Below are 15,309 nucleotides of genomic sequence, written 5' to 3'. Positions count from 1 at the left end.
GGAGAGCCTGTAAATTTTGTAGTCCTATAGAACCTGCATATTTTTTTAAACATCTTTTGTACATTAATAACAACAACAAAGATGAGTTAGGATATACATCATAAACCTCTAAGAAGTAGTTCTAATACAGAGAGAGGTTTGCCCTGGGTTTATAAGGCTTCGGTTTGATTCCCACCTCTGTCCCTTGCTAGTTGGTGACCTTAGTCAATTTATTAATCTCTCTGAATAGTTTCTCATTTGCAAAGGGAAAAGATATATAAGATATCTGGCAAGACTAAATCCAATAGAGTATTTTTAATGAATATTTCTGGCACGTATTAGTTCTTAATACAGATCTTTGTTTTGCTTAGACCCTGGGTGTTGTTGGTGTATGTGAAAATTACATTATAACATTGGAGAAAATTTCCTGCCAAATGATTCATTGACAGATGGCAAATCAGTACGAGTCTGTCACATACATTTTAATGACAGGTGGGCTGCTGGAGACAACTTTGTTTTTATGGCTAATATTATTGGCCTGGACAGAGAATCTGAATTCTCGGCTTATTTGGGGGCTGGCATACCACTGACACGGATTGCATAAATTGGAGTCAATGCCACATTTTCACATATCATCCCAGCCTGGAGAGTGAACACAGAATAAGTCAGTGGAATAAATCAAGGCAAAAGCAGTAGAGGGATTTTTCCAATATTGTTGCTCACATTCAAGGGCAGGTGTTGCTTAGGTAACTGCTCTGCCACTGACATATGCTGTGACAGAGTGCATGGCAGTAGTAACAATACTGCAAGTACCATCTCTGATGGGCTTGAAATGAAGACATCTGTTTTCCTTTGGAAAGTGTGAGACAATGTGGTTGACACAGAGGCACTATTTAAATCTAAGGCATACGCATTCTTGCGCTTACTCAAAATGGTACATGATAGTTGGGAATTATTTTATTCTCTTCTCATGAGTCTTTTTCTAGACTCTAGAAAAGTGAGTCTGAGAAAGACTGAATGACTGGGGAATAGTTGACCCTTTATTTTTTCTATGATAAAGTGTTAAGAAGCATACGATCTTCAAAAGTTGAGCTATTGGGCTTCCCTGGTGGAGCAGTGGTTGGGAGTCCGCCTGCCGATGCAGGGGACGCGGGTTCGTGCCCTGGTCCGGGGGGATCCCACGTGCCGCGGAGCGGCTGGGCCCGTGAGCCATGGCCACTGAGCCTGTGCGTCCGGAGCCTGTGCTCCACGGCGGGAGAGGCCACAGCAGTGCGAGGCCCGCGTACCGCAAAAAAAAGTTGAGCTATCAGTTAAGAGAGTAAAAATAAAGAATTTTGTTAATATAGAGTGTGATCTATAAAAATATGGAATCATTAGGTTGTACACCTGAAATTAATATGATATTGTAAGTCAACTATACTTCAATCAAAAAACAAAAAGAATCTTGTGTCATTTTCTTACTAATCGAAAGTTAATGATATCTTCTGAAAGCTCCCAAGGTTCTGCTTAATTCTTGATTGAACTTGAAGAGGCTCTTAGTCTCTGAGTCCTCATCTCATCTGTGAACTGCAGCTTACATGCCTAAATCTCAGATTGTGAGATAAATTATGAGTGCATAAGCACTGCCTGACTCATGTGATTCCTGGCAACCCATGATCTCAGAAAGAGATTCCTTCTCTCCAGGATTCTACTTGTGCCTGAAAAAAGGACTTTTGCTCTGGACATGGCCACCCCTGGACCCATCAGTGCATCTCAAGGTTATGGGGACACCTAGATGACTCAGTCTTGTTTCAGAAGGCATGGAAGCCAGCATGTGATTCACAGTCTTGCCATGTGGAAGAAGAGCATTTCCAGATACAAAAATGGCCTTTTTTATCACAGAAAAAGGAAAGTGACATTGAGGAAGCAAAACAGCAGACATCTACTATAAAATTTTAAAAAGAATCTCCTTCTGCTTTTTTATTATTCTAAACCTCTTACTTTTTATGTGTTTGGCTTTTAGAGTACACATTTTCTAAGAATTTCTTGCGTTGAAAATAGGTGGTTAATCTCAGAAGTGTACTCTTCCTTGGGGAACTCAAAGATGCTTATATCTCTTTATTTACAGTATATTTGATAGACCTCATATTTTTTTTCTCCCTGTTTATCCATTGTCAAGTGTTTTCAAACAGATAAGCTTCTATGTATTGCCTTAGGCCCATTTTTAAATTGAATTGGTTTCTGTATTATTATTCTTTCCATATTGAGAACTGAACCAAAAGTTGATATATTCCAGAACAGTCTAGATAATGCATATCTTTGGAATTATCTTGAACTTCATCTCTTTCTGAAGTTTTGAGCAGATGAATATATGAAAGAATTACAATCTCGGAATCTAATATTAATAGAATTGCTAACAGATCTCTTATTCTCTAACTCTTCTCCTACCTCCCCTGAGGATGCTTGCCTTGGAGGAGCTATAGTTCCCAGAATTCAATGTTCCACCACTGCAACTACTTCCTACGCTACTCATCCATCACCATCCCCTCCTAAGTTGCCTCTGCTGGAGCTGATACTTAGCATGAATTGATTTCTGAAGTTCTAATACTTGGTAAGGTGAATAAAGAGAAAAGTCGTGGGATAGAGAGGAGGCAATTTAAAAAGCAGCCCTCCCACAGAAAAAAAACCAGAATCTCATTTTCTGTTTGCTGATCCAAGAACAGACTGGGGAGATGGATTAAGACCTTACATTTAATGAGCTGCCTCACAAGCCCAATAAAATTGTCCAAAGTTAGATGTTTAAAATCTGTTTCATTTGCTTTACACATAATCCTTGCTTTTTTTTTTTTTTTTCAAAATGTTGATTCCTGATCTTAGTTTACCTTACTTAATTTTTTATCTTTTGGGTAAGAATTTGGGATAGTTGCATTAAGAGCAACTAATATGACTCTATTTCAAACAGAAGAATGATCTTCCTGTAATTTCTAATTAAAAAGTGATTCAGAATTTCATAATGTTAATGATGTATATGTGCCTTATTCTGTAGAATATGAAAAGCCATTGAAGGTTTTCGAAGTTTTCTTCAAATAATTTTAGTTGATGGATTTTACTTTTGGTTGGTTCTTTAATTTTTTGTTGTTCATTCAATTCTCTCTCATCTCTAGATTTTTTTTAATTTAATTTTTATTTTATGTTGGAGTATAGTTGATTTAATGTGTTAGTTTCAGGTGTACAGCAAAGTGATTCAGTTATATATATATATATATATAAAATGGATATAAATATATCCATTATTTTTCAGATTATTTTCCCATATAGGTTATTACAGAATATTGAGTAGACTTCCCTGTACTATACAGTAGGTCCTTGCTGATTATATATTTTATATGTAGTAGTATGTATGTTAATCCCAAACTCCTAATTTATCACTCCCTCCCTACCTTTCCCTTTTGGTAACCATAGGTTTGTTTCGATATCTGTTAAGTCATTTCTGTTTTGCAAATACGTTCATTTGTATCATTTTTTTAGGTTCCACATATAAGTGATAACATAACATATTTGTCTTTCTCTGTCTTCGCTCACTTAGTATGATAATCTCCAGTCTATCCATGTTGCTGCAAATGGCTTTATTTCATTCTTTTATGGCTGAGTAACATTCCACTGTAAATATGTACCGCATCTTCTTTATCCATTTCTCTGTCGATGGACATTTAGTTGACTTCCATGTCTTGGCTATTGTAAATAGTGCTGCAGTGAACACTGGGGTGCATGTATGTTTTCAAATTATGGTTTTCTCTGGATATATGGCCAGGAGTGGGATTGCTGGATCATATGGTAGCTTTATTTTTAGTTTTTTTAAGGAACCTCCATACTGTTATCCACAGTGGTTGTACAAATTTACATTCCCACCAACAGTGTAGGATGGTTCCCTTTTCTCCACACCCTCTCCAGCATTTATTGTTTGTAGACTTTTTGATGATAGCCATTCTGACCAGTGTGAGATGATACCTCATTGTAGTTTTGATTTGCATTTCTGTAATAATTAGTGATGTTGAGCATCTTTTCATGAGCTTTTTGGCCATCTGTATATCTTCTTTGGAGAAATATCTATTTAAATCTTCTGCCCATTTTTTGATTGGGTGTTTTGGCTTTTTGATATTGAGCGGCATGAGGTGTTTGTATATTTTGGAGATCAATCCTTTGTTGGTTGCTTTGTTTGCAGATATTCAAAAACCACTGAAGGTTTTTTAAGTTTTTTTCAAATAATATTAGTTGATGGATTTTACTTTTGAGTGGTTCTTTAATTATTTTATTCATTCAATTCTCTCTCATCTCTAGATATTTAAAATATTTAAATTTTAAAATACTTCATCTATTTCCTTTAAAATATTTCCTCTAATCTTTCATTTATATGTAGTATATAAATATACATATATATTATCTACATATGTAAATATTTATATATACACATTAACCTTTAAAAATTCTTAATTCCTAGTAATTCCAAACTTTCTCTACTTATACAGTCTTAATATTTCATTTCATAAAGTTAATCTTTAATTTTAATGTCTCATGTTTTAAATTTTTTATACCAATGGAATTTATTTTTTATTCTTTAAAAATGAACTTTATTTGGGGATAATTTTTAAATTTGCAAAGATAGTACAGAGGATTTCCATATTCCCTTCCCCTTGCTTCACCTAATGGAAGACCTTACTTAATGATGGAACCTTATATAACATGGTACATTTGTCAAAACTAAGGTATTACCTTTGGTACAATCATATTAACTAAACTGCACACTTTAGTTGAATTATACTAAATTTTAAGTTAATGTCTTTTCTGTTTCAGGATCAAATCTAGGATATCATATTGCATTTAGGTTTTCTGTCTCCTTAGTCTCCTCCAATCTATGACAGGTTTTCAGTCTTTTCTTGTTTTTCGAGACACTGACAATTCGGAAGATTACTGGTCGGGTATTTTGTAGGACATGCCTCAACTTGGGATTGGTTGGTGTTTCCTCATGATAGACTGGGCTATGGGTTTCTACAGAGAACACCACATAGATGATGTGCCCCCTCATCTCATCATATTAGGGGCTGCAATAAGATCCACATGACATCACTAATATTTAACTTGATCACCTAATTAAGGTGGTATGTTCCACGTTTCTTTACTGTAAAGTAAAACTCTTACTCTAAAATCAGTATACAAAATCATGTGCATTTCCATACACTAATAATGAAATATCAAAAAGAGAAATTAAGAAAACAATCCCATTTACAACTGCACCAAAAAAATAAAATACTTAGAAAAAAATTAACCAAAGAGATGAAAGTCCTGGATGTTGAAAACTATAAGAAATCATGAAAGAAAATGAATAAGACACAAATAAATGGAAAGATAATCTTTGCTCATTGACTGGAAGAATTAATATTGTTAAAATACCCATACAATCCAAAGCAATCTACAGATTCAATGCAATCTCTATCAATATTCCAATGGCACTTTTCACAGAAATGGAACAAACAATCCTAAAATTTGTATGGAACCACCAAAGACAAGTAGACAAAACAATCTTAAGAAAGAACAAAGCTGGAGGCATCATGCTTCCTGATTTCAAACTATATTACAAAGCTATAGTAATCAAAACAGTATTGTACTGGCATGACAACAGACACATAGATCAATATAACAGGATAGAGAGCCCAGAAATAAACCCCTGCATATATGGTCAGTTAATTTATTATGAAAGAACCAGGAATATACAATGTAGAAAAGATAGTCTCTTCAATAAATCGTGTTGGGAAAGCTAGACAGAAACATGCAAAATGAATGAAACTGGACCACTGTCTTATACCATACACAAAATGGATAAAGACGTAAGACCTGGAACCACAAAACTAGAAGAAAACATGGATAATAAGTGCCTTGATGTCAGTCTTGGTGATGATTTTTTTGATTTGACACTGAAAGCAAAGGCAGCAAAAGCAAAAATAAATAATTGAGAGTACATCAAACCTTAAAAACCATCAACAAAGTGAAAAGACAATGTACCAAATGGAAGAACATATTTGCAAATCATATACCTGATAAGGGGCTAATATCCAAAATATATAAAGACCTTCTACAACTCAATAGCAAAAAAAGCCCCAAGCAATCTGATTAAAAAATGGGCAGAGATTCTGAATAGACATTTTTCCAAAGAAGACATACAGATGGCAAACAGGCACATGAAAAGGTTCTCAGCATCACTAATCACCAGGGAAATGCAAATCAAAACCACAATGAGACATCACTGCACACCTAGAAGTGTGAAGACGTAGAATGACTATTATCAAAAAAACAAGAAATTAGAGGAGACCTTCAAGATGGCAGAGGAGTAAGACGTGGAGATCACCTTCCTCCCCACAAATACATCAAAAATACATCTACATGTGGAACATCTCCTACAGAACACCTACTGAATGCTGGCAGAAGACCTCAGACTTCCCAAAAGGCAAGAAACTCCCTACCTGGGTAGGACAAAAGAAAAAAAGAAAAAACAGAGACAAAAGAATAGGGACGGGACCTGCACATCTGGAAGGGAGCTGTGAAGGAGGAAAAGTTTCCACATACTAGGAAGCCCCTTCACTGGCAGGGATGGGGGGTGGGCAGGGTAGGGGGGGAAGCTTTGGAGCCATGGAGGAGAGCACAGCAACAGGGGTGCAGAGGGCAAAGTGGAGAGATTCCCGCACAGAGGATTGGTGCCAACCAGAACTCAACAGCCTAAGAGGCTTGTCTGCTCACCTGCAGGAGCAGGTAAGGACTGGGACCTGAGGCTCGGGCTTCAGAGGTCAGATCCCAGGGAGAGGACTGGGGTTGGCTGTGTGAACACAGCCTGAAGGGGGCTAGTGCACCACAGCTAGCCGGGAGAGAGTCTGGGAAAAAGTCTGGAACTACCTAAGAGTCAAGACACCATTGTTTCGGGGTGCATGATGAGAGGGGATTCAGAGCACTGCCTAAACGAGCTCCAGAGATGGGCACGAGCTGCAGCTATCAGTGCAGACACTAGAGATGGGCATGAAACGCTAACGCTGCTGATGCAGCCACCAAGAACCCGGTGTGCAAGCTCAGGTCACTATACACACTTCCCCTCGCAGGAGCCTGTGAAGCCTGCCACTGCCAGGGTCCTGTGATCCAGGGACAACTTCCCCAGGAGAATACAGGCATGCCTCAGGCTGTTGCAACATCACGCCGGCCTCTACCACCGCAGGATCGCCCCGCATGCTGTACCCCTCTCTCCCCCCGGTCTAAGTGAGCCACAGCCCCCTAATAAGCCACTCCTTTAAACCCCTCCTGTCTGGGCAAAGAACAGACGCCAGAGGGTGACCTCTACATGCAGAGGTGTGGCCAAATCCAAAGCTGAAACCCAAGAGCTGTGTGAAAAAAAAAGAGAAAGGAAATTTCGCCGTGCATCCACAGGAGCAGCAGATTAAATTTCCGTAATCAACTAGAGGTACCCTGAATATGTGGAATACCTGAATAGACAATTAATCATCCCAAAATTGAGGCGGTGGACTTTGGGACCAACTGTAGACTTGGGGTTTGCTATATGTGACTGACTAGTTTTGATTTATATAGTTTTCTTAGTTTACTTTTTAGTGCTCGTTATCATTGGTGGATTTCTTTATTGGTTTGGTTGCTCTTTTTTTAATACTTTTTTATTTTAATAACTTTTAAATTGTTTTAATTATTTTTTCTTTCTTTTTTTTCTCCCTTTTCTTCTGAGCCATGTGGCTGACAGGGTGTTAGTGGTACAGCCAGGTGTCAGGCCTGAGCCTGTGAGGTAGGAGAGCCAAGTTCAGGACACTGGACCAGCAGAGACCTCCTGGCCCCACATAATATCAATCATTGAGAGCTCTCCCAGATACCTCTGTTTCAATGCTAAGACCCAGCTCTTAGCTAAGATCTAATGACAAGACAGCGAAACACACAGCAGATGAAGGAGCAAGGCAAAAACGGAAAGGACCTAACAAATGAAGAGGAAATAGGCAGTCTACCTGAAAAATAATTCAGAGTAATGATAGTAAAGATGATCCAAAATCTTGGAAATAGAATGGAGAAAACACAAGAAACATTTAACAAGGAACTAGAAGAACTAAAGAGCAAACAAACAGTGATGAACAACAAAATAAATTAAAAATTCTCTAGAAGGGATCAATAGCAGAATAACTGAGGCAGAAGAACAGATAAGTGACCTGGAAGATAAAATAGTGGAAATAACTACTGCAGAGCAGAATAAAGGAAAAAGAATGAAAAGAATTGAGAACAGTCTCAGAGACCTCTGGGACAAAATTAAACTCACGAACATTCGAATTATAGGGGTCCCAGAAGAAAAAGAGAATAAGAAAGGGACTGACAAAATATTTGAAGAGATTATAGTTGAAAACTTCCTAATACAGGAAAGGAAATAGTTAATCAAGTCCAGGAAGCACAGAGAGTCCCATACAGGATAAATCCAAGGAGAAACATGCCAGGACACATATTAATCAAACTATCAAAAATTAAATACAAAGAAAAAAATATTAAAAGCAGCAAGGGAAAAACAACAAATAACACACAAGGGAATCCCCATAAGGTTAACAGCTGATTTTTAAGCAGAAACTCTGCAAGCCAGAAGGGAGTGGCAGGACATATTTAAAGTGATGAAAAGGAAAAAACTACAACCAAGATTACTCTACCCAGCAAGGATCTCATTCAGATTTGATGGAGAAATTAAAACCTTTACAGACAAGCAAAAGCTGAGAGAATTCAACACGACCAAACCAGCTTTACAGCAAATGCTAAAGGAACTTCTCTAGAAAAGAAACATAAGAGAAGGAAAAGACCTACAATAACAAACCCAAAACAATTAAGAAAATGGGAATAGGAACATACATATCAATAATTACCTTAAATGCAAATGGATTAAATGCTCCAACCAAAAGACATAGATTGGCTGAATGGATACAAAACAAGACCCATTTATATGCTGTCTACAAGAGACTCACTTCAGACCTAGGGACACATACTGAAAGTGAGGGTATGGAAAAAGATATTCCATGCAAATGGAAATCAAAAGAATGCTGGAGTAGAAATTCTCATATCAGACAAAATAGACTTTAAAATAAAGACTATTACAAGAGACAAGGACACTACATAATGATCAAGAGATCAATCCAAGAAGAAGATATAACAATTGTAAATATTTATGCAACCAACATAGGAGCACCTCAATACATAAGGCAAATGCTGACAGCCATAAAAGGGGAAATTGACAGTAACACAATCATACTAGGGGACTTTAACACCCCACTTTCACCAGGGGAAAGATCAATCAAAATGAAAATAAATAAGGAAACACAAGCTTTACATGATACATTAAACAAGATGGACTTAATTTTTATAGGACATTCCATCCAAAAACAAGAGTATACACTTTCTTCTCAAGTGCTCATGGAACATTCTCCAGGATAGATCGTATCTTGGGTCACAAATCAAGCCTTGGTAAATTTAAGAAAATTGAAATTGTATGAAGTATCTTTTCCGACCACAATGCTATGAGACTAGATATCAATTACAGGGAAACATCTGTAAGAAATACAAACACATGGACGCTAAACAATACACTACTGAATAAACAAGAGATCACTGAAGAAATCAAAGAGGAAATTAGAAAAATACCTAGAAACAAATGACAATGAAAACATGATGACCCAAAACCTATGGGATGCAGCAAAATCAGTTTTAAGAGGGTAGATTATAGCCGTATAATCCTACCGCTAGAGGCAAGAAACATCACAAACAATCTAACCTTACACGTAAAGCAATTAGAGAATGAAGAACAACAACAACAAAACAAAGCAGAAGGAAAGAAATCATAAAGAGCAGATCAGAAATAAATGAAAAAGAAATGAAGATAGCAAAGATCAATAAAACTAAAAGCTGGTTCTTTGAGAAGGTAAACAAAATTGATAAACCATTAGCCAGACACATCAAGAAAAATAGCGAGAAGACTCAAATCAATAGAATTAGAAATGAAAAAGGAGAAGTAACAACTGACATTGCAGAAATACAAAGGATCATGAGAGATTACAACAAGCAACTATATGCCGATAAAATGCACATCTGGAAGAAACGGACAAATTCTTAGAAATGCACAACCTGCCAAGACTGAATCAGGAAGAAATAGAAAATATGAACAGACCAATCACAAGCACTGAAATTGAAACTGTGATTAAAAATCTTCCAACAAACAAAAGCCCAGGACCAGATGGCTTCACAGGCGAATTCTATCAAACATTTAGAGAAGAGCTAACACTCATCCTTCTCAAACTCTTCCAAAATATAGCAGAAGGAGGAACAGTCCCAAACTCATCTACAGGGCCACCATCACTCTGATACCAAAACCAGACACAGATGTTACAAGAAAAGAAAACTACAGGCCTATATCACTGATGAATACAGATGCAAAAATCCTCAACAAAATACTAGCAAACAGACTCCAACAGCACATTAAAAGGATCATACACCATGATCAAGTGGGTTTTATTCCAGGAATACAAGGATTCTTCAATATACGCAAATCTATCAATGTGATAAACCATATTAACAAACTGAAGGAGAAAAACCATATGATCATCTCAATAGATGCAGAGAAAGCTTTTGACAAAATTCAACACCCATTTATGATAAAAACTGTGCAGAAAGTAGGCATAGAGGGAACTTTTCTCAACATAATAAAGGCCATATATGACAAGCCCACAGCCAACATCATCCTCATTGGTGAAAAACTGAAAGCATTTCCACTAAGATCAGGAACAAGACAAGGTTGCTCACTCTCACCACTATTATTCAACATAGTTTTGGAAGTTTATCCACAGCAATCAGAGACAGAAAAGAAATAAAAGGAATCCAAATAAAAAAGAAGTAAAATTGTCACTGTTTGCAGATGATACGATACTATACATAGAGAATCCTAAAACTGCTACAAGAAAAATACTAGAGCTAATCAATGAATTTGGTAAGGTAGCAGGATACAAAATTAATGCACAGAAATCTCTCATATTCCTATACACTATTGATGAAAACTGTGAAAGAGAAATTAAGGAAACACTCCCATTTACCACTGCAACAAAAAGAATAAAATACCTAGGATAAACGTACCTAAGGAGAAAAAAGACCTGTATGTGGTAAACTATAAGACACTGATGAAAGAAATTAAAGATCAAACAAACAGATGGAGATGCCATGTTCTTGGATTGGAAGAATCAACATGGTGAAAATAACTATACTACCCAAAACAATCTACAGATTCAATGCAATCCCTCTCAAACTACCAATGGCATTTTTCACAGAACTAGAACAAAAAAATTCACAATTTGCAGGGAAACACAAAAGACTCCGATTTGCCAAAGCAATCTTGAGAAAGGAAAATGGAGCTGGAGGAATCAGGCTCCCTGACTTCAGACTATACTACAAAGCCACAGTAATCAAGACAGTATGGTACTGGCACAAAAACAAATATAGATCAATGGAACAGGATAGAAAGCCCAGAGATAAACCCATGAACATATGCTCACCTTTCTTTGATAAAGGAGGCAAGAATATACAATGGAGAAAAGACGGTCTCTTCAATAAGTGGTGCTGGGAAAACTGGACAGCTCCGCTTAAAACAATGATATTAGAACACTCCCTAACACCATACACACAAATAAACTCAAAATGGATTAAAGACCTAAATGTAAGGCCAGACACTATAAAACTCTTAGAGGAAAACACAGGCAGAATACTCTATGACATAAATCACAGCAAGATCCTTTTGGACTCACCTCCTAGAGAAATGGAAATAAAAACAAAAATAAACAAATGGGACCTAATAAAAATTAAAAGCTTTTGCACAGCAAAAGAAAACATAAACAAGATGAAAAGACAATCCTCAGAATGGGAGAAAATATTTGCAAATGAAGCAACTGATAAAGGTTAATCTCCAAAATATACAAGCAGCTCATGCACCTTAATATCAAAAAACAAAGAACCCAATCTCAAAATGGGCAGAAGACCTAAATAGACATTTTTCCAAAGAAGATATACAGATTACCAACAAACACATGAAAGGATGCTCAACATCACTAATCATTAGAGCACTGCAAATCAAAACCATAGTGTGGTATCACCTCACACCAGTCAGAATGGCCATCATCAAAAAAATCTACAAACAGTAAATGCTGGAGACAGTGTGGAGAAAAGGGAACCCTCTTGCATTGTTGGTGGGAATGTAAATTGATACAGCCAATATGGAGAACAGTATTGAAGTGCCTTATAAAACTAAAAATAGCACTACCATGTGACCCAGCAATCCCACTACTGGGCATATACCCTGAGAAAACCAGAATTCCAAAAGAGTCATGTACCACAGTGTTCATTGCAGAACTATTTACAAAAGCCAGGACATGGAATCAACCTAAGTGTCCATCGGCACATGAATGGATAAAGAAGATGTGGCACATATATGCAATGGAATATTACTCAGCCATTAAAAGAAATGAAATTGAGTTATTTGTAATGAGGTGGATGGACCTAGAGTCTGTCATACAGAGTGAAGTAAGCCAGAAAGAGAAAAACAAATACCATATGCTAAGACATGTATATGGAATCTAAGAAAACAAAAAGGTTCTGAAGAACCTAGGGGCAGGAGAGGAATAAAGACACAGACGTAGAGAATGGACTTGAGGACATGGGGAGGGGGAAGGGTAAGTTGCGACGAAGTGAGAGAGTGGCATGGACATATATACAGTACCAAATCTAAAATGGATAGCTAATGGGAAGCAGCCGCACAGCACAGGGAAATCAGCTCGGTTTTGTTTGTTTGTTTTTGCAGTACACGGGCCTCTCACTGTTGTGGCCTCTCCTGTTGCGGAGCACAGGCTCTGGACGTGCAGGCTCAGCAGCCATGGCTCATGGGGCCAGGCGCTCCGCGGCATGTGGGATCTTCCCGGACCGGGACACAAACCCGTGTCCCCTGCATCGGCAGGCGGACTCTCAACCACTGCGCCACCAGGGAAGCCAAATAAAAAATTTTTTAAAAGTCACTTGATCACTTAGTTAAGATGGTGTCTGCCAGGTTTCTCCAATGTAAAGTTAAACTGTTTTTCCCTTTCCATACTTTACTCCTTTTTTAAAATAGACTTCATAGAGTAGTGATAGGTTCACAGCAGTGCTGAGCAGAAGGCACAGAGATTTCCCGTATACCCTTTGCTCCCTCACGTGCATCGCCTCCCCCATCATCAACATCCCCTGTGTTGTTAGTGGCAGCCATACCAGTGGTAGAGGAAGTGGCATTTTCACCAGATTCATCAGATGGCATGATTACAACTGAAGTTTCACTTACTTGGCTTCCATTGCTTTTGGTCCATTTTCAAACTTGCTTCTTCAGCCTTGGTATTGAGTCTTGAGATTTCTGGTACTCTTTAGTTACCAAAGTAACTTAAGCAGAACTCTGAGGAGAACAGATGGAAGCAGAATGTAAAAATAAAATCTCATCCGATGAAATTTTCAAAACAAACAGGGAGAAAAACAGTTTCAGGTATACACTGGTCATTTCTAGTTGAGTTATCCTATATTGATTTTTAAAAGAACTCCTTCAGTTAATTGCCCCATACTCATTTTTGAGCTTAAACAGCACAACATTAAATCTTTCCAAATCTTGTCTGCCCAGACCAGAAACAATGGTGCTCATTCAGCATCTACAAGTCTGTGTTTGTAGACTTGGAATGGGCAAAAGTTGATAGAATGTATCTCTGAGCAAAAATAAAATACAAAATGATGCCCAATGAAGTTCCAAGTACAAGAGGATCTTAATAAGTGTTGTTGGTTGTCAAGATCTGTGGGCTAAGGAAAAAGAAAATCAAAACTTTAGAATACTTAAGGCATTTAATGGTGGGAAATTTTCTAGTATATTTTTAAATGTCCAAAAAAACACTTTTTTTTTAAAAGTATGTCTTCTACTCTTAAAGATTTATTTCAAACTTCCCTTCAGTTTTCTCCAGCGAGTACTAATTGTGCTCTTGCTGTCAACCCATTCTTAGTCCTTGTCATTACAGGTTCAGTGGCTGCAGAGGTGAAATGTTTTGACAAATATTGGACGTCATACGGCTTACACTGTGGATCAGCATGGATGTTTTTTAGCTTCTTCAGATGGCTCTGTAATGGAGTTATATTTGGAAGTTTCCCAGTATGGTGCAAAAGCCTCAGAGAGAGAGGAAGTTTATAAACTGCTATTCTACGAGAAGAAAGGCCAGCTGCTCATCCTGCATGATTCCTCCTTGAGCTTTTGTATTTTCCAAGCTAGACCTTTCAAGCTTGCTATTTATAAATTGATTTTCAGTATGCTGAGTGGCGACAAAGATTCGAATTGGCCGGCATATTTTCATTCAGTATGCAGAGAAGCCATTTAAAGACTGAGAGAACATATCAAGGGAAAAAGACAAAACCTGACATTAAGGGAAGATGAGGGAAAAGGAGCATCCTTGACCGTGGTTCTGACAATTACAATGTTTTAACCTACTTACTTTACTGCAAAGAGGTTCTCATATCTCTGTTTGGTTTATCCAAAAATTTATAGGCTAAAAGAACTGTTGAAAAGTTTCCATATCTGTAACATTTTTAACTTTCTGTGAAATTTCCATAGAAAATTGCAGTTTTTCCTCTTGCAGGAAATTAAAAATAATGCATGAAGATCTTTTAAAATATTTAGTCTGTTACTTCCAGACTTATTCTATGACCTAGTTATGTATCAAAAAATAGAAAAATTATATCAGATAATTACTAAGAGTTATTCCTTATTTAGCTAGAGCTGTCAGCATTGGGAGGCAAGAAAATTAATGGAAATAAAGATACTTCAGTATACTTCAGGTTATTTCTTTAAATATATTACAGAGTTTTCCATTTCATTGACAGTTGTAGTGACCTCTGCAAACCCTAAAACTGAGTTGTGCCAGTTGTGCCTACACATTTGGAATGGTCCATAGGAAGGATAGCTGGTGGGTGATAAATTCTCTTCCCATCACTGTATGGAGTAATACCAAGTGCCACCTCCTGTTAACTCTGTTCTCCTCATCAAAGAATGCATTCTATTGTCTAACCTTACATTTAGCTATTCATGGAAATGAAATATTTTTTTAGGTTAGGTAGGTTAGTTAACGCAATTTACTATCTGCCAGGCATTACTCTAAGCATCTCACAAATATTATTTGGTTCTCACGACAGCCCTAGAGAAGAGGTTCTGTAATTATTCTCATTTTACAGATGTGGAAACTGAGGCAAAGAGAA

This window comes from Lagenorhynchus albirostris, chromosome 14 (genome assembly GCF_949774975.1).
Source record: "Lagenorhynchus albirostris chromosome 14, mLagAlb1.1, whole genome shotgun sequence".
NCBI lineage: Eukaryota > Metazoa > Chordata > Mammalia > Artiodactyla > Delphinidae > Lagenorhynchus > Lagenorhynchus albirostris.
Note: the sequence above shows the minus strand (reverse complement) of the source record.